Raw genomic sequence first — 18,967 nt, forward strand, 5'->3', positions numbered from 1 at the left:
TTTTAAAGTTGCTTTCAATTTGTCTTCTAATAGTCTTTCCTTAGATGTTGTTACCATTTGTTCAGTTTGGTGTCTTTCTTTAATAATTGTTGATTTTTTGGTGTGTATTTTTCTTTGTTTTTTCAGAGTCCTTGTGCATTCATCTGGAAAATACTGTCTGTTTATCATATGTATATCAGCCTACTTCTAGTAATTTCTCTTCTAAAAAATTTTGTTATTTATTTAGGTACTGGGGATGGAACCCAGGAGTACTCTACCTCTGAGCTATATCACTTGTCCTTTAATTTCGTTTTTAAAACATTTTCCCAGACTTTTATTGATGCATTACACTTGTACATAATGGTGGGGTTGTTACATATTTGTACATACACACAGTATAACAATATAACTTGATCAATATCACTCCCCAGCACTTCCTGTCCCCTGCCCTCCTGCCATCCCCAGCTCCCTTCCTTTAGCATACTGATCTCCCTTTGATTTTCATGAGATTTCCCCCTATCCACACACATTTCTTTTCCTTCTTCTCTCTGGCTTCCACATATGAGAGAAAACGTATGACCCTTGATCTTCTGTGTTGGGCTTATTTCACTTAACATAATGTTCTCTAGTTTCATTCATTTTCCTGCAAATGACATAATTGCATTTTTCTTTATGATTGAATAAAACTCCATTGTGTATATATACTACATTTTCTTAATGCATTCATCCATTGATGGACACCTAGGCTGGTTCCATGGTTTGGCTATTGTGAATTGTACTGCTATATATATACATAACATGGGTATGCATGTACCATATAGTATGATGACTTTAATTCTTTAAGATAAATACTAAGGAGTGGTATAGCTGGGTCATACGGTGGCTTCATGCCGTGTGTGTGTGTGTATTTTTTTTTTTTTTTTAGTTGTAAATGGACACAATACCTTTATTTTATTTTTATGTGATGCTGAGGATGAACCAGGACCTCACGTGTGCTAAGTGAGTGCTCTACCACTGAGCCACAACCCCAGCCCCATACCTAGTATTTCGAGGAAACTCCACTGTGATTTCTGTAATAGTACTAATTTACAATCCCACCAATGGTGTAAAAAAGTGTTCTCTACATATCTTCTCTAGCATTTATTATTATTTGTATTTTTGATGACTGTCATCATGACTGGTATGATACGAAATCTCAGCGTAGTCTGGATTTGCATTTTGCTAATTGCTAGAGATGTTGAATATTTCCATTTATATTTCTTCTTTTGAGAAGTGTCTAATTCATTGTTTACTAATTAGTTTATTTGTTTTTTGATATTTTTGAGTTCTTTATTCTAAATATTAATCTTCAGTGAGAAGAGTAGCTAGCAGATTTTCTCCCATTCTATAAGTTCTCTCTTCACATTCTTAATTATTTCCTTTGCTGTTCAAAAGTTTTTTAACTTGATGCCATCCCATTTAGTAGCTCTTGACATTTCTTGAGTTTTAGGAATCCTACTGAGAAAGTTTTTGCCTGTGCCTATATGCTGGAGTTTGACCTTATATTTTCTTCTAGGAGTTGTATAATTTCTAATCTAATTCCTAGCTCTTTGTTCCATTTTGAGTTGATTTTTTGTGCAGGGGGAGAGTTAAGGATTTAGTCTCATTCTTCTACGTATGGATAATCAGTTTTCCCAGCACAATTTGTTAAAAAACCTGCCTTTTCTCCAGTGTATGTTTTTGGCACATTTGTCTAGGATCAGATGACTGTATCTGAGTAGTTTTGTCTCTGTGTCTTTTATTTTGTACTGTTGGTCTGTGTGTCTGTTTTTATGCCAGTACCATGCAGTCTTGTGGTACTATTGCTCTGTAGTATAAGTTGAAATCAGGTACGGTGATACCCCCAGCATTGCTTTTTTGACTTAGAGTTACTTTGGCTATTCTTCATCTTTTATTCTTCTGAACGAAGTTTAGAAGTGTTTTTTCCAGTTTGTGAAAAATGTCATTTTTATTTTGATGGGGATTGTATTGAATTCATATATTGCTTTTGGTAGTATGGCCATTTTAACAATATTAATTCTGCACATACACGAATATAGGGTTTTTTCCATCTTCTTGTGTCCTCCTCAGTTTCCTTTCTTAATGTTTTATATTTTTCATTGTAGGGGTCTTTCACCCCTTTGTTAAGTTTATTCCTAGGTTTTGTTTTTTTTTTTTTTTTTTTGATGCTATTGTGAATGGGATTGTTTCTCTGATTTACTTCTCAGTAGATTTCATTATTGGTACATGGGAAAACTATTGATATTTGTGTGTTGATTTTGTAAACTGCTACTTTGCAGAATTTTTAAAATTAGCCTTAGCTGTCTTTTGGAGTTTTTTTTTTTTTTTTTTTTTAAATCTTCTAGGTATAGGATCATATCATTTGCAGTGATAATTTGACTTCTTCTTTTCCTGTTTTCATCCCCCTTTTTTTCCCTTTTTTTGTCTAATTGCTCTGGCTAGAATTTCTAGACTACATTAAATAGGAGTGGTAAGTGTGGACATCCTTATCTCGTTCCAGATTTTGAAGACAATGTATTCAGTTTTTCCCCATTTACTGTGATGCTGACTTTGGACTTTTCATAGATAGCCTTTATGATGTTGAGGTAGCTTCTCTCTATCCCTAGTTTCTTCAGTGTTCTTATCATGAGTGAGTGCTAAATTTTGTCAAAGACTTTCTTTGTATCTATTGAGATGACTACATGATTTTTATCCTTAATTCTATGTATATGGTGAATTACATTTATTGATTTGTGTATGTTCAACCATCCTTGCATCTCTGGGGTAAAACCAACTTGGTCATGAGTTACAATCTTCTTAATATGTTGTTGAATATGATTTACTAATATTTTATTAAGGATTTTTGCATCTAAATTCATCAGGGATATTAATCTGTAGTTTTCTTTCCTTAATGTGTCCTTATCTGGTTTTGATATGGGTGTGATACTGGCTTCATAGAATGAATTTAAAAGTGTTTCATCCTTTTGTATTTTATGGAATAATTTGAGAAGCACTGGCACTAGTTCATCTATAAAGGTCTGGTTGAATTTCTTGCATCTTATTAGATCATAATGCATCTATTTTTTTTATTTGCTAAGAGTTACTTTGTGTCCTATAATATGGTCTATTTTGAAGAAGGTTCCATGTTCCATGAGCTACTGAGAAGAAAGTGTTTAGGGGCTGGGGTTGTGACTTGGTAGGTAGAGCGCTTGCTTGCCTGCATGTGTGGGGCCCTGGGTCAATCCCCAGAACCACATAAAAATAAAATAAAGGTATTGTGTCCACCTATAACTACAACAACAAAAAATAAATAAAAAGTGTATTTAGCTGTTCTTGGATGAAATATTCTATAGATGTCTGTTAAATCCACTTGATTTATAATATTTTTCAGGTTCAAAAAGCCTTTACTGAGTTTATATCTGGATTATCTATCTAATGGTGAGAGAGGTGTGTTGAAATCAACCAGTATGATTGTACTGGGGTCTATCTGAGGCTTTAATTTGAGTAGTGTTCTTTTATGTAATTAGTTACACCCATGTTTGGAGCATAAATATTTATTATTGTTATATCTTCTTATTGAATTGTAACCTCTACCAGTATGAAGTGACTGTCTTTGAGTCTTCTGATTAATTTTGGCTTGACATCTGCTTTGTCAGATATAGAGTGGCAACTCCACTTGTTTTGGACTCCATGTGCATGGTATATCAATTTCCATCTTTTCAGTGTCAGCCTGTGACTGTCTTTGCATGTAAGGTGAGTCTCTTCCAAACAACATATAGTTGGGTTTTGTTTTTTAATCCATTCTGCCAACCTATGTCTTTTAATTGGAGAGTTGAGGCCAATTATATTCAATGTTGTTACAGAGAGATGTTTATTAATTTCTGCCATTTTGATTTATTTCTAATGTGTACCTTGGTCCTGTTTTTCCTTTGCTTAATTGCTCTTTAAATGAGATTTGTTCATGAACTCTGGGATTTGTTTTTGATTTCTTCTGTGTGGAGTATTTCTTTGAGTAAGTTCTAAAGTGCCGGCTTAGTAGTGAGGAATTCTTTCAGTTTCTGCTTATCTTGGAAGGTTTTTATTTGTTCAATTTTGAAAGAAAGCTTTGTTGGATATAGCAATCTTGGTTGACAGTTATTTTCTTTTAGAACTTGGAACATATCATTCTAAGCCTTCCTGGCTTTTACAATTTGTACTGAGAAATCAGAAGTAATTCGAATTGGCCTGCCTCTACAGGTAACCTGCCATTTTTATTGTGAGGCTTTTAAAATTCTATCCTTGTTCTGTATGTTAGGTATTTTAATTATAATGTGTTGTGGAAAGGTTCTTTTTTGATTTTTGTCTATTTGGAGGTCTAAATGCCTCCTGTATTTGGATGTCCATCTTATTCTCAAGGTTTGAAACTTTCCTATTGTTATTTCCCTGAAATAACAAGGTTATTCATTCCATTAGCCTGCATCTCACAACCCTCCTCAACTACAGTGATTCTTAAATTTGGTCTCTTAATGTCCTAGCGTTCTTGTATATTCTGATCATGATTACTTATTTTCTTTTCTTTAATACTGTCTGAATGTTCAGGGCCGGCAACTTGGTCTTCTAGCTCTGAGATTCTGTCTTCAGCATGCTCTACTCTATTAGAGAGATTTTCAGCTAAACATTTTATTTGATTGATTGTCTTTCATTTCCAGGATTTATGTTTGGTTCTTTTTCACTATCTCTGTCTCCTTATTATTGAATTTCTCATTCATGGCCTGTACTGACTTCCTTAGTTCATCCATTTGTTTTACTGTGTTTTCTTGGAACTCACTGATCTGTGCTTCCATCAGCCCAGTCCCAGCTGTGTGTTGCCTTTCAAGGATTCTGCTTAGCTTCTGGTGCACTAGGAAAGCTTCATGTTTTCCACTGCTCTTATGTTTCTTCCCTTCCCTTCTTTTTAAAAATTTGTTCTTTGACTTGGTTATTTGTGGAGGGATAGGCAGATGCATGTTTTCAGTGTGACATCTTGGTCCAATCTCCATGGAAAATTTAATTTATTATTTTAAAAACAAATTTATTGTTTAGAATCACTTTTATTAAATATCTACCAGAGGAAAGTTGCACAGAGCAGCAACATAGTAACTGGTAGTTGTCCACAAACAATGAATGAATCAGCAAGATGGAGGACCATGAGAGGTTGCTTTCTGTGGGTTGAGGCTCCTTGTTCCTCCCTTGAAAGGAGCAGGGTCCTGGAACTCTGGCAGCCTGGAAGCTGCAGAGGCTGGGCTCTTGTCTGCAGTTCTGTGACTGGACAGCAGCCCTGGCAACTCCATGAATTCTGTCCTATCCCAAGGACACAGGACTTAGTGCTCAATTACCTGTGGCCAACCCAGTCAGTCCTGGCACTTTGAGACCTTTGTGTGCTTGCAGGCATGGATCCTGCACCTTAGATTTCTGCCCTCCGTGTCCCAGGTTTCCTGCTCCTCTTCCCTCTTCTTCTCTCCTCTTTTCCTCTTCCTTCCCCTTCTACTCCTCCTCATCCCTTTTTCTTCCACTCTTCTCCTTCCTGCTTCTTCTTCTCTCCCTCCTCCTCCTCTGTATTCCTTGGCCATCTCCATGGTTGCAGACGTTTAAGAGTGAGTTACGTTTACAGTTTATTTCAGACAGCTTCTCTTTTTGCTCTCCCTACTGTGAGATTTGAAAGTCCCTGGGGATGAGAAAGTCCAGAGCTCAAAAACCTAAGGCCTGCTACTGCACTATGAAAGGCAAAGGGAGAAGAATCCCCTCACTCCTTTGGGGGTGCTCCCCTGCCACCATGGTGGGGTGTGTGTCCATTGTGCCTGGCCAGGTGTTGCTGCAGGGACTGCCGCCTCAAGCCTGTGCCTCAGCCCACCCTCCCCATGGGCACCAGGCAGTTCCCAGAGGAGCCCAGGCCTGCCCCTGGGTCCACTGTAGTCTGTCCCCTTGACCAACCACTCAAGATAATGTCCCCTTCTAACGAGGACCCGGTTGGGTCCTTTATCTTTCTCCTGGGTTCTCAGAGATCCCTCCTGGTTCTAGGGAATGAGCAGAGTGCTGATCAGGGGGAAAGGAAGAGAAGTGAAAAGAGGGATCAGAGTGAGAGGAAGGGGCCAACTTGGGGATACGCCTGGACCTCGGGGACTTCTGGTCTTTCTGTCCAGGATGGCAGCCCTGCTGATGCTCCAGATGCATGAGGAAGTCCTGTCACGTGGGCAGAGGAGGCACACACTCTTATTGCCAAAGTTCAGGGCCTGCAGCTGTCTACCCCCTGTGCCTGAAAATCTAACCCAAGGAATTCTGTCCTTTGGAGTAGGGCCTGCCCTCTTCTCGGACATCACTATCCTGAGAGGCTGGCCGAGGAAGCCTTCAGCCCTCTTGTGGGGGTGGGGAAGGAGTGTGGCAGTTTGGAGTTTTCAGTGAACGGGGGACTGCTATAGTCTGCAGAGGGGCCAGGGCCGGGGTTAAGACTCTGCCCTTCAGTCTGAATCTTTGGAGATGCCAGTGCTGGACCTCTGGGTCAGGAGTGGACCCCTGACCACCACTCTCCATGAAAACTCATGTGGTGATCTGGGTCCTGGGGTCCATTCAGTGGCCCCACCTGCTGGGATGCACGCCTCAGGGCTCCTCTGACCCTGGGTGCTTGGACCCATCGGAGCCCAAGCCCGGGCCTTGCTCTTGGTCTTCCCAGCCCCCTCCATGGGGCGCGAGGCTCCTCAGAGAACTCAGGGCTGCAGCTTCTGTTCCCCGTTGCTGTGGTCCCCAAGCATGATGCAGACTCTGGCTCCCAGTCGACCTCCACAGGTGTCGGTGGCCGGGGGGGTGTGGGCACCGGCTTGGGTTTTCTGAGCCCAGCGTGCACTGAGCCCTGGGCTGTGGGACGTACAGGACGAGGTGCCCTTTCACAGGTGTGGCCTCTTCAGAACCCCTGGCCTCCTGCGCACTGTGCTCTCCGGGGCACAGCCCAGGACAGGTCCATGGGAACTTGAGGCTCCAGGGCTCATGTTCGCCTCCACTAATCTCAAGAATGCACTTGTTTTCCCTTTGGGTTTGGGAAGTCCTCGGCAGCTCCCCTTCACAGCGATAGGGCCAGGGCGGAGGCCGTGGGAGCCAGAGGGCACAATCCCGGCTTGTTCTCTGCTGGCTCGCTTTCTTTCTCTCCAACTATTTCAGTTACCTCTGGCCTCCCTTTCAGCTTCTCTTTGCGGTTCTCTGCAAACATGGAAATAGATGTCTTGAATGTGGACACTTCAACGGCTTTTATCTGTGAATCTCCTCCTGGTGGGGGGTATCTGTGCAGGTGTGACTATCTCCATTTTACAGATGTTCCTGGAGCTCAGAGAGGCTATGTTGGTGTTCATGGCCACACAGCAAGTGACAGCAGAGTTAGCAGAGCCTGGGGCCCTCCCACAGTCCCCCAGGCGTAGCTCAGGGTGCTGATCACACTGGAGCTGTCTGTTACTTGCCTCCCACTAAACCAGGAGCTCTGTGAGAGAGGGAATCCTGAAGCATTCACCTTTGTAGCCCAATGTCCAGAAACTGGAGGACAAAGAGTGAACGGTGGATAGGAAGCCCCTACTCTGTGCCCAGGGCTCCGGTGGGTGCTTATTAAACATAATGCTTGATCTTCCTGACAACTCTGAGAGGTAGCTGTTGTTCCCATTTCAGAGAGGGCACCTCTAGGGCTCAGAGAAGTTAGGTAATTGTCAAAGGTCACAGAACATGTAAGAGTTTGAGGTGAGATTCAGACCCATGTCATCTGACTTCGGGACCCCTGTGGACTCCCAGCACAAATGGGATAAATGGTCTGAAAAGGAAGGACAGCGGGAAGAACTGCAGGGCTCACGTTCTTCCTGTCTACAGTGGTCTAGACCAAAGGAGGTTGCAGAGGTGACCTGAACTCCCCAGGCAGCCCCTCTGCAGTCACAGGATCACAAACACGTGCTTGTTGAAGGACTAAATGATCACTCGCAAAGGTGAACATCGAGCCTGTGCACTCCCGAGGCAGCCTTGCCAGCGTCTTTGACAACGTTGAGGCCTGTCTTTTCTGTGCCCATCCTTGCATGCCGGGATTCCCTAGGATGCCCTCATCCCTCTTCTCATTACTACACCTTTTCTAGTTGTGGTTTTAGCCACCCTCCGTGTGCAGGTGGCTTCCAAACCCACATTTCTAGTTCAGACCTTGACACCGAGCTCCAGAATTTCCTTGGTCTCCATCAGACATCTCCCTCAGCCCTTCTGACAGAGTTTGCTTCCTTTCTCTGCCCGTCCCCCCAGGACATAGGGACTAGGACTGCCATTTGCTCAGAAGCCCAAACTCTAAAACTCAGGCTCATTCCTGACAATCCTTCCCCCTCACTTTTCCACATTTCAGTTCTCCTTGAAAAAGCACCAAGTTCCGGTGCCGCATAACTCTAAGCCATGTTGGTGTATCCTCTGGATTATTTGGTAACTTTCCAACAGGTCCCATGAGCTTCATTCCACTCCCCCAATCCCACTCCATCCGTTCTCCATAATCGAGCAGTCAGAAAAATATTCTAAATCTCATATCTGACCATATCACCCCTCTATTAAAATCTAGACTCTAGATGAGCCCAGATGCTCACATCTAGAACCCAGATGCTCTAGACTGTAGATGAGCCCAGATTCCTGACATCCAGCTCACCAACCTCTTCATCCTCCATACCCTTCCAAACCCAGCATGGTGAACTTGAGCCACTGAGTGTTTGTTGCTCCTGAAGTGGCCATGGGGCCTCTGGACATGCCGTTTCCAGGGTTGGAATTCTCCTCCTTCACCTCTGCGCCTGCCTACTCTTGTCTTAACACCTTCAGGATCAGCAAGGGTATGGTCCCCCTTTAGAAGTGACCCCTGATCTGGGGTGCTGAGCAAGGGTCCTCTTCTCTGGGTCCCCTTATCCTAGACCCCATCAGTCATCTTTTAGTGGTCACCTCCTGTGGGTCCTGTGAAGGTGGGGACCACAGGCTTTGGCTAGGACTGGTGCTGGGGGACTCTGCTGAAGTCTGTCAATTATGTACGAATTCTGGGTCATTAGAAGGAAGCTGTGGCCTCTTTCCTGTAAGTCTTGAGTTTAGTCATCTGGGTCCATGGTTCCCCAGCCCCAATGCCAGTCTCACCCAGCGTGTTCTGGGGTGACACTGGCCCCCGCCCCTGCTCAGCAGCGGCACCTCCCCGTGCACTGGGATCACCACTTCAGGCCTCCAGGACCGCATCAGTGTGCAGAGGGAGCCAGGGGCCACGTGCCTCCCAGGGTCCCATTGCAAGGCCTCCGGGGGGCTCTCCACATGGGCTTTCCCCAACCACACCTGACGCCTTGGACCTAGGACAGTTCACTGGAGAGTTAAAGATGAATATTAGTGCCAAATCCCCCGAAGAGAGAACATTTGGGTGAACGTCAAAGGGTAAAGGATGGCGTAGTATCCTTCCTGGGAGCAGGTGTGGGCACTGAGACAGACCCGGAGCCCGAATTCTCCAGCTGCATGGAAGTGGGTCAGAACCCACTGAAAAGGGAAAGGAAAGGACACCAAGTGGCTGCTTGGTCTACACCCTACCCAGGAGCACTCAGTTCTCAGTGACACCGTCTGCTGGTGTGTGTGTGTATGCATGTGTGTGTGCACATGTGCATGCTCTAGCACAGCTCCTAGAAGGAGATCGATTCTCTCGTGGCCTGGTAACCACACAGTGGTGCCCAGCAAGCACTTGCATCTGGCTTGCTGTCAGAGCTTGGCCAGTCAGTGGTCCCTGCTGAGGACGACCTCATCAGCTACCTTCCCCAGGAGACAGGAAGTGTTTGTAGCAGGAAAGGGGACTTCCTGGTTTCCCTCTGAGCTCTGATGAGCTCCTTTCCCATGAACTCCCTGCCCCTCTGGAGGCCAAACTCATAATCTAATAGAGCAGCTCTGGTGGCCGAGGGGTGGGAAAGCCAGGGCCCCGCCCCTTGCGAGTGTCAGAGCTCCTCTTGGGAACCATGAATTCCCCAGAGATGCCAGAGCAACTCCTCAGCCCCCAACCACCTCTTGGTGTCCTGCATTCCATCAGCTCATGCTTCTGTTGTGCCAGGCACTGGTCTAGGTGCTGGCGATGCAAAACCAGACAAAATGCTCTGCCTTAATTGAGCTGATATTCTACTATTTTTTTTTTTTTTTGGTGGTGTAGGGGAGGCAGAAATGAATCCAAAACAGAGTAAAATATAATATGTGAGATAGTGATAGAACTAAGAAAAATTAAGGCAAGGAAAGGGGATGTGAAATATCTAGTGGAGGAGGAGTTGAGATTTCAGAGTGTTCAGGGGAGGTCTTGCTGAGTAGGTAACATAAAATTTATTGATTTTCACTGTAGAAAATATATATAAGACAAAATTTACCATTCTTTTCTTGGTGCCAGGGATTGAACCCAGGGGAGATTAACCACTGAGCTACATCCCCAGCCCTTTTTTATATTTTATTAGGGACGGGTCTCACTGAGTTGCTGAGACTGGCTTTGAACTCACAATCCTCCTGCCTCAGTCTCCCAAGCTATTGGAATTATAGGCATACACCAAAATTGTTTACCATTTTAACCATTTTTAAGTGTATAATTCAATGGCACTCAGTACAGTCTCATTGCTGGGTATCCATTGCCACATCCAGCTTCAGGATGTTTAAATCATTCTCTACTAAAATTCTGAATATATTAAACAACAACTTCTCATTTCTCCCTTACCCCAGCCCCTAGCAAACAATGCTATATTTTCTGTCTCTATGAATTTGCTTACTTTATACTTCATTTGAATGTTATAATATAACACATGATATTTCATATAAGACTATTCCAGGTGCCACATGAAAGTGGCCTCATACAGTATCTGTCCTTGTGTTTGCTTATTTCATAGTTAATGTCTTCCAGATTCATTCATGTTTTAGTATGTGTGAGAATTTCATTCTTTTTGAAGGCTGAATAATATTCCATTGTGTAAATAAGCCACAGTTTATCCATTCATCTCACAATAGATATTTGGGTTGTTTCCACCTTTTTAGCTACTGTGTATAATGCTACTGTGAATGTCAATTGGTATATAAATATCTATTGGAGTCCCTGCTTTCAATTCTTTTGTATAGGTCTGGACATGGAACTGCTAGATCATATGGTAATTCAATGTTGAATTATTTGAAGAACCACCATACTGTTCACAGCAACTGTACCTGTTACACTCCCACCAAAAATGTAGAATGGTTCCCAGTTTCTCCACATCCTTGCCAACATTTGTCTTTAAAAAAAAATGCTCATCCTAATTGGTGTGAAGTATCTCATGTTGGTTTTGATTTGCATTTCCCTGGTTATTAATGATATCCTTCTCATATGCTTACCTTATATGCATATGCCATTTGTATATCTTCTTGTAAAAATGGTTATCTAAGTTCTTTACTCATTTTGAAATTGTGGTGTTTGCTTTTTTGTTTTTAGGGGTTCTTTATATATTCTGGATACTAATCCCTTATCAGATATATGATTTGTAAGTATTTTCTCCCATTCCACAGGCTGCCTTTTCACTCTCTTGATGATACCCTTTCATGGACACAAGTGGACACAAGTTTTTTCTTTCACTGAAACTAAATTTGTCTGTTTTTTTTTTTTCTTTTCTGCCTGTGCTTTTGGTGGCATAGCTAAGTTAGCATTGCCAAGTACCATGTCATGAAACTTTCCCCTATGTTTTCTACTGAGGGTTTTGAGTTAGTTCTCCCATATGGTATTAGGTAAGGTTACAACCTCCTCATTCTTTCACGTGTGGATATTCATCTTTTCCAACATCGCTTATTGAAAAGACTGACTTTCCCCAGTGAATGGCCTTGGCATCCTTTTTGAGGATCATATGATGATGTATATGGGGGGAAAGTAATTTCTGAGTAACTTGGAGCAAGCGAAGAGACTAGCCATGTAAGTGTTGAGGAAAGAGTGAGAAGGGGCATTAAGAAGGGCGGGTTTGTCTGAATTGGAGGAATCGAGAGGAGTAGCAGTGGGATTAAGAGAGCTGGGGCGGGTGGGGAGAATTCATGAGGATCCATGGGTCACAGAGAGCGAAGACTGTGATTTTACCTGGAGCACAGCCAGAAGCCATTCGAGGGTGTGGACAGAGAACTGATGTGATCCCATTTGTTTCCACCTGGTCCCTGTTGAGAACAGACTTAGAGGCCAGGGAAAAGCAGAAGACCAGGGACCAGGACACCCAGGGAGGAGGAGATGGGACCTGGGACAGTGGGTGACAAGTGGTCAGAATCTTGGCGATAGGCTTTGATGACAGATCAAATATGGCATAGAGTGTGGTGGGCAGAAGTGTTCGGGAAAGATCAGCACTTCCACTTGGACGTGAGAACTCTGAGGTGTTCATCAGCCTGTGGGAAACTGGACACAGGTCTGAAGTTCAGGAGAGAGGTTTGGCTGGAGTCAAGGAGCAGGCAAGGAGCAGGTCCCTGTGTTGCTGTGACCTCAGCCTGGTCCCGCTCCTTTTCTGGGTTGGTTTTTCCCCATGGCTGGGTGACACTCTTGAGCGGTGCCTTCCAGCCTGCTGCGTCCTGATGCTACCTGGAGAAGGAGGCAGGAGCCTGAGGAGGCCCATCTCCTGGGACCTCCTCTCTCTAGGGGACTTTGCTTTACACCTCCTCTACAAGCTGAAGCAGGTAAGAGGGCAAAGGGTTGATTCAAAAGGGAAAAGAGCATTTTGTTAGAGCAGTGAGAACAAAAGTCTTCCTGGCCACTGTGGAAGACCACAGAGGACCCTGATGGGCCAGTAGAGGAGAAGGGGAGCCCTTCTCATGAGGGAAGATTTAATCCTTTTCCGCCCATGCCAAAACCCAAACTTGGAGCTGGGTGCAGTGCTACACACCTGTAATCCCAGGGACTAGGGAGGCTGAGGCAGGAGGATCACAAATTCGTGGCCGGCCAGGGCAACTTTAGTGAGACCGTGTCTCAAAATAAAAGATAAAAAGGCCTGGGATGTAGGTCAGTGATGGAGTGCTGTGGGGTTCAGTCTTCGGTACTCAAAGAAGAAGGAGGAGAAGGAGGAAGAAGAAAATGCCCAGGTAGGCCAGATGGAATGATTTGCCTCGACTGAGGGCAGACCTTGGTATTGGAATGCAGGTCTCCTGGAGGGTCGTGCTCAGGGTGTATACTTTCCTGGGGTCTTTAATGAGCACGAAGGCAGAGGCGGAGGGATGCTGGCTGCCTGGTGAAGACCACAGAATAACAGGGAGAGGCATGAGGCCGGGGTAGAGAGCTCGGCCTGGCTGTTGGAAAAGAGCAGATGAAGCTGGGTCTCTCCTGGGCCGTTAGGGAGATTAATGCCTGTAGACAAGGGCCCTCACGCATCACTAGGGAGCGGATTTCAAAGACCCTTAAAAATCATTGGGAAACATTTGAAAAGGAAACTGCTCACAAACAGCCAGAGACCCGCCAAGTGCGCTGGCGTGGAGCTCACCAGGCGATGCTTGTAATCTAATTGCCCACGAGCAAGAGTTTAAAACAATATTTACGATGTGGAAAAATAGCTCATGATTTGATTTGTACAGAAGAAACATGCCTAATGAGTAAATTAGATTTTGATCTTGCTGGCTTGGGTCCTGTGGGTGGAGCCAGCCCATAAGAGGGGCGAGGCTCCCCTGTCCATTCCCTCCCTCCCTCCCTCTCTCTTGTGTCCCCAGCGCGGTCCTGGTGACAGCTCTGTCCCCTGGTATTTAGATCAGCTCCGTCCCCCTTGTGTCTGTGCACAGCAGGTAGGAACACCATCTGCCCTTCTTCCTGGACCTTCTACGTCTACCTCCCCTCCAGGAAGCTTTCCCAACTGCTCCCGGGAGTCTGAAACACGTCACTTGGCTTCAGTGAGACAGCTGGCTCTTACTCAGAGTCACCCGCTTGGATGGTTGTTGGTGGTGTGCCATCTCCTGAGAGCTGGTGGATGCCCCCTGACAGACTAGACGGGGTACTCTTCTCCCCTTATTTAGTGGAGGCACTCTGTGAGGACTTTTGTCTGTCCTGTGTCCACTTCCCTTCTGGAAGAAGGGTCCTGATGTCCCTTAGGGAACCTTCTCACCCCAGCTCAGTTCATGTGGTCCCCGTAGGGCCGACCAGACCCCTTCTGGCCTTCTGAGTCAGGTGGGCATGTGACCCACACCTGGGCCAGTGGAGGTCTCCTTGGGGTCACCACAGTAGGAATGGGGTTCTTTCTTCTGGAATTGCTGAACGGGAGAATCAAAGCCCAGAGCTCTTGGTGGCCATTTAATCACTTTTTGCAGAGCAGGGTGGTACAGGTGGGGGAAAGTTCCTAAGAGGGAAACCAGGACCTGGGACTTGGAGCCGAGAAACCTGGAGTGTGGGGCTGTGGTCAGATGCCTGAATCGCGTCATGGGTGATCCGCCAACACGTGAACCCAGTGCCTTCCCTCACTCCTTTGGTTCAGCCAGTTTGAGTTGGTTGGAGTCTTTCGCACTGGGACCAGTTGTTCTAATGCTCAGTCAGGCACCCGTGTCCAGAGTGAGACAAAGTTAGAACGAAACAAAGTTTAGAGACTGTAAGAAAAAAGAATTTTTTTTTTTTAACTCTCTGGATGTAATGTGGGCATCTGTGCCTGGAGCCAGTTTCCCAGACTTCTCCTGAATGCCTGCTCTGGATCGGCCCCTCCACCAGGTGCTGGGCATAGAGAGGAAGCAGGGCAGACCCAGCCCTGAGGAGCACACAGCCTGTAGGCAGAGAAGAGTGGCAGCAGCCAGCTTCAGCCGGGGGCTGGAGGAAGGAGTGCTGCCAAGCGCGGGGAGCACCATGGGGCCATAGTGCTCTGACAGCCTTTGATGGCAGAGGGGGCACCGGATGGGGAGGTTTGGCGGGCATTCATAGGGAAGGGATGGAAAGGCCCAAGGGGAGGGCACAGGGTTGAGGCTCCAAACTGCAGTTCCCTGACAGAGGCCTGGCGCTGTCTCTCCCCACTCCACAGCACCCCCACAGCTGGGAGATGAAGCAGAACAGGGCCATGACAGACGGGGGCATTGGAGCCTGCTGGAAGGTGATGGGGCTTTCCAGCCCCACAGTAGGCAGCGTGCAGATACACATCTGCCTGAGTCCGTCACAGGCACTGCTGTGCACATTATCCAGGACCATCGTGGCATCAGCAATAGTTTCATGACATTTGCTGGATATTTCCACATGGCGGGCACTGTGCCCAGCCTCAACCTTCATGTTCTCCCATCTCCTGGGCACTCACTCTTCTGGTGGTGCTTAGTCAGGCCGGAACGAAGTCCTGAACCAAGTGCAAGTGTGTCTTCCCAGGTGAGAGCCTGCGTGGCAGCTATGGTGAAGGCTGACTTTGATGTATATCCCAGCTGGTTCAGCCACCAAACACCTACTATTTACTGAGCCTACCCCTCTCCCCTCATGCGGCAAAGGCAGAATGAGCAGCAGACCCTAGTGGAAACACAGACACGCCCACTGACGTTTCAACAGCATGGGATGCGTGTCATGATGTGTGTATGTATCCATCCACGCCAAGGTATGAACAGAAGTGTCAGATCAGTCCTCTCTGTGCTTTCAGAGGTGCTCATGGCCAAGCAGGGATTGGAGGATGGGAATGACAGGAAGTAGCCTTCAAATGGCAAGCTCGTTGCACAGTAAGAGCCTAAGAGTGGCAGGACTGGCATTGCAGATGACCCCTCTCTATCATCTCCTGGGAGGTGGACACCATTAGCCCATTTTACGGAGGAGACAGTTGAGGCTCAGTATGCTTACATATGACCGAGGTAAGTACAGCAGGGTGGAGAATCAGACCCAAGCTGAGCAAGGACTGTTTTCTCTATGCCTCGATAGCTTTTGGTGACTTCTGTCACCCCATTAGTGAGTCTGCAGAATGGATCCTCCAGCCTGCTGACCTTCCAGTCCTCAGTAGCTGCCCAGTGTTGTGGCAGTGGGCCCGGGGGTGGGGGAGGGTGGCGAGATGCTCTCATGTTCCTCACCCCAATTACAGGTAGGGAGGCTGGCTGGAGCCGGAGCTGGCCGCGGGCTCGTTGGCCTGTCTCTCCATGCCGTCCCGCTTCCCTGGTTGTGGGGATGGATGTCAGACTTCAAAGGCACAGTGCGCGGTCTCTCCAAACCCCAGCCCATGAGAAAGCGTCTAAATCCTAGAACAAAGGCCATTCCAGACTTGCATCACCTGCTCAGCACTTAGCACGGGGCTTAATTAAAGGAAACAGAGCTTCTCGGAGAGAGAGCGGGGAGTGAGTGAGAAAGTCAGTCACACCAAAGATGCCGCCATTAATAGACAGGCCCTCTGCTAATATCCCACTCGAATTCAAAACAGGACAAATAATTGGAAATCTGAGGAGAGTGAGCGGCGGGGCCAATGGGGTGGATGACAGAGGTCTGGCAGCTGTGGGAGACCTTCTGTAAGGGGCGATATGGCCGGCGCGGGAGCTCCCAGAGTAACTCAGTTCTGGGGGCCAGTGTCCTCCACTGAGCTGAGAGCCGCAGGCTGAGGCCTGAATAGTGCTAGGAGACACCGAGTAGCACCTAAAATGTGTCAGGCACTGTACTTTTTCTTTTCTTTTTTTTTTTTTTTTTAATAAATACTATTTCATTTATTCCTTAAAAATATACATCTCTCAATATCTATCTTATTAGCTAGGTGCTACTATTGTCTCCATTTTACAGATGAGGAAACTGAAGCACAGAGAGTTAAGTAATTTTCCCAGGATCTCTCACTGGCCGATGATTGAACTGGGCTTATGAACCCATGTGCCATGACCTCAAAGTATTCATACCTAACTGCAGTGCCTCCCTTGAGTGAGCTGGCCTCTCATTCTTGACATGGGTAACTTTGGGCGAGGAGCAATGTTCATTCAGTTGCAAACATTTGTCAGGAACAGTGAACATCTTAGCAAAACCCAGTGATGACCAGTATGTCTGGTTTCCATGTAGCAGGCGTGAAGCACTTCACATGCATTATCAACCTTGATTCCCTGGGTAGACATTTAGGACGGTGCTTTTACTCTCTCTACTTTGTAGGGAGAGAAACTGAGACTCAGAAAGGCTAGGTGATTTCTCCTTGGTCCCTGGCTACTTATAGTGGAGCCAGAATTTGAACCTATATCTTTTGCCTCAAAATATGACTCACAAACCCCTGTGGGTGTCCAGTGCTTGTTCTCAAAGGGTCCTCATGTAGAGCCTGGGCAAGTGTCTCGCAGGCACTGATAACACTGACTGACAGATGCTCACACACCTGAGCATCCCCAGAGATGGGCAGGAACAGGTGTGGACCCCTGAGTACCATTCACACTTTCCTCATGGTCCTGACCCTGGCACGTGGCCTTGTTCCTGCCCAACCCATTCTCCCTTATCTCTGTCCTGTCTCTGTCCCCTCTCTGTTCATCCCCACAGCTCTAAGACAAGGAGTGGACATCCTGGGAATTCTGCATCATTCTGGACCCCTTGAGGAGAGCTGGGGGGCGGTGCATCCTGCATAGAGACCTTGCTCTGTGCTGGCAGGAAACAGTTTCCACACCTAGTCAAGGGGCGGCATAGCAAGATGAAAGGGCATGGATGTTGAAGTCAGGTCTTAATGTGACTTGTGATTTCTGAACCTCTGTTTCCTTCTCTCTTAAATGAGCCCAATGGTCCAGAGAAAGGGTGGAGAAGGCCAGCACTTTGGGGACCCACTAAAACCTGAGGCACCCTGTCTCTGGAGAAGCAAGGAAGAGCAGAGGGAAGGCCTCCAGAGCCCAGAGATGGGCGTGGACTCCTACCTGTCCATCACAGTGGGAGGAGCAGCTTCTTGGAACCAGAGGTGACATGTGTAGGGCACATGAAAGGTGGTGGGCACTTGGGAGGGGACACAGGGTCAGGTGCTCTGAGAGTGCTGAGTACTCTGTCATCTGATCAGGAGTCACGGTCACTTCAGGCATAGGGTCAGAAAGTCGTGAGATGGGTCAGGGCAGAGTGTCATCTTTAGGGGAACCCCAAAGCCGGCCATCTTGTGGAAGTAGCTCAGAGGGTTTCCTTCCCCTACGGTCCTGCTTCTTGGCTCCTATTAGGCTCCTCCATGTTCACATTCATCCTGGTCTGAAATATTCTCATCTTGCCTATTGGAGAAGCTGGCAAGGCTACTTTGGCTTCTTTTGATGGATGGGGACAGAGAAATTGAGGGAGTGAAGGAGACATAGGGGAAGCGGAGTCTCTGAGATCACTGCCCTGGAGAGATCCCTTCTGGTTTGAGACCGAGTTTAATGACTTTGACCTCTGACAGTCAGCAGTGAGGGCCAGTGGCAGGGACTTGGAGCCAAGGACCAGAGCTGACGCCATACTTGAGCCACAAATACGAAGTAGATTCAGGGGTGTGCTGGCAAATGTTTAAGAACTGGCTTTTTGGGGGTCAGGCGAAGCTCAAATTTGTAACCTTTGCCAATTTCTATAGTGTAAATACTCCCACCATGGTTGATCTCAAGCTGTCCTCATGATGCCACTGAATGCGAAGTTGGAAAGGGGAGCAAGCCACTGGCTCTCCGGAGCCTGACCACACTGGCTTCAGCAACTACAGGACAGATTCAGCCCGAGGCTGAAGGGACTCCAACCTCATGGTCCCTCCAAGGCCCATGTGTTCACGTGGTCATGTGCTTTTGTACAGTTGTTGAAAATCAGACATAATAACTGCAGGTGGTTGCGATTCCTGCCTCTTTCCATTCTGTGTCTCCTCCATCTCATTTCCTCTTGTGTTGAGTGGTTGGAAGTAGCCAAGGACATGTTGTAATTTCTTTTCTCCTTCTAAATATTTACTTTTATTCCTAATTTTGATGTCTAATTTTATTTTCTTTTTCTTAAAGAGACCCTCAAAAACTGTACCTACTTCCAGCTGTAGAACCTGAATCACCCAGGAGTAAATTAGATTCTAATTCGCCATCCACATAATTTTGGTGACTTTTACTCTGGATCTTGGAGTCAACTTGGTAT

This window comes from Sciurus vulgaris (genome assembly GCF_902686455.1).
Source record: "Sciurus vulgaris genome assembly, chromosome: 10".
Taxonomy (NCBI): Eukaryota; Metazoa; Chordata; class Mammalia; order Rodentia; family Sciuridae; genus Sciurus; species Sciurus vulgaris.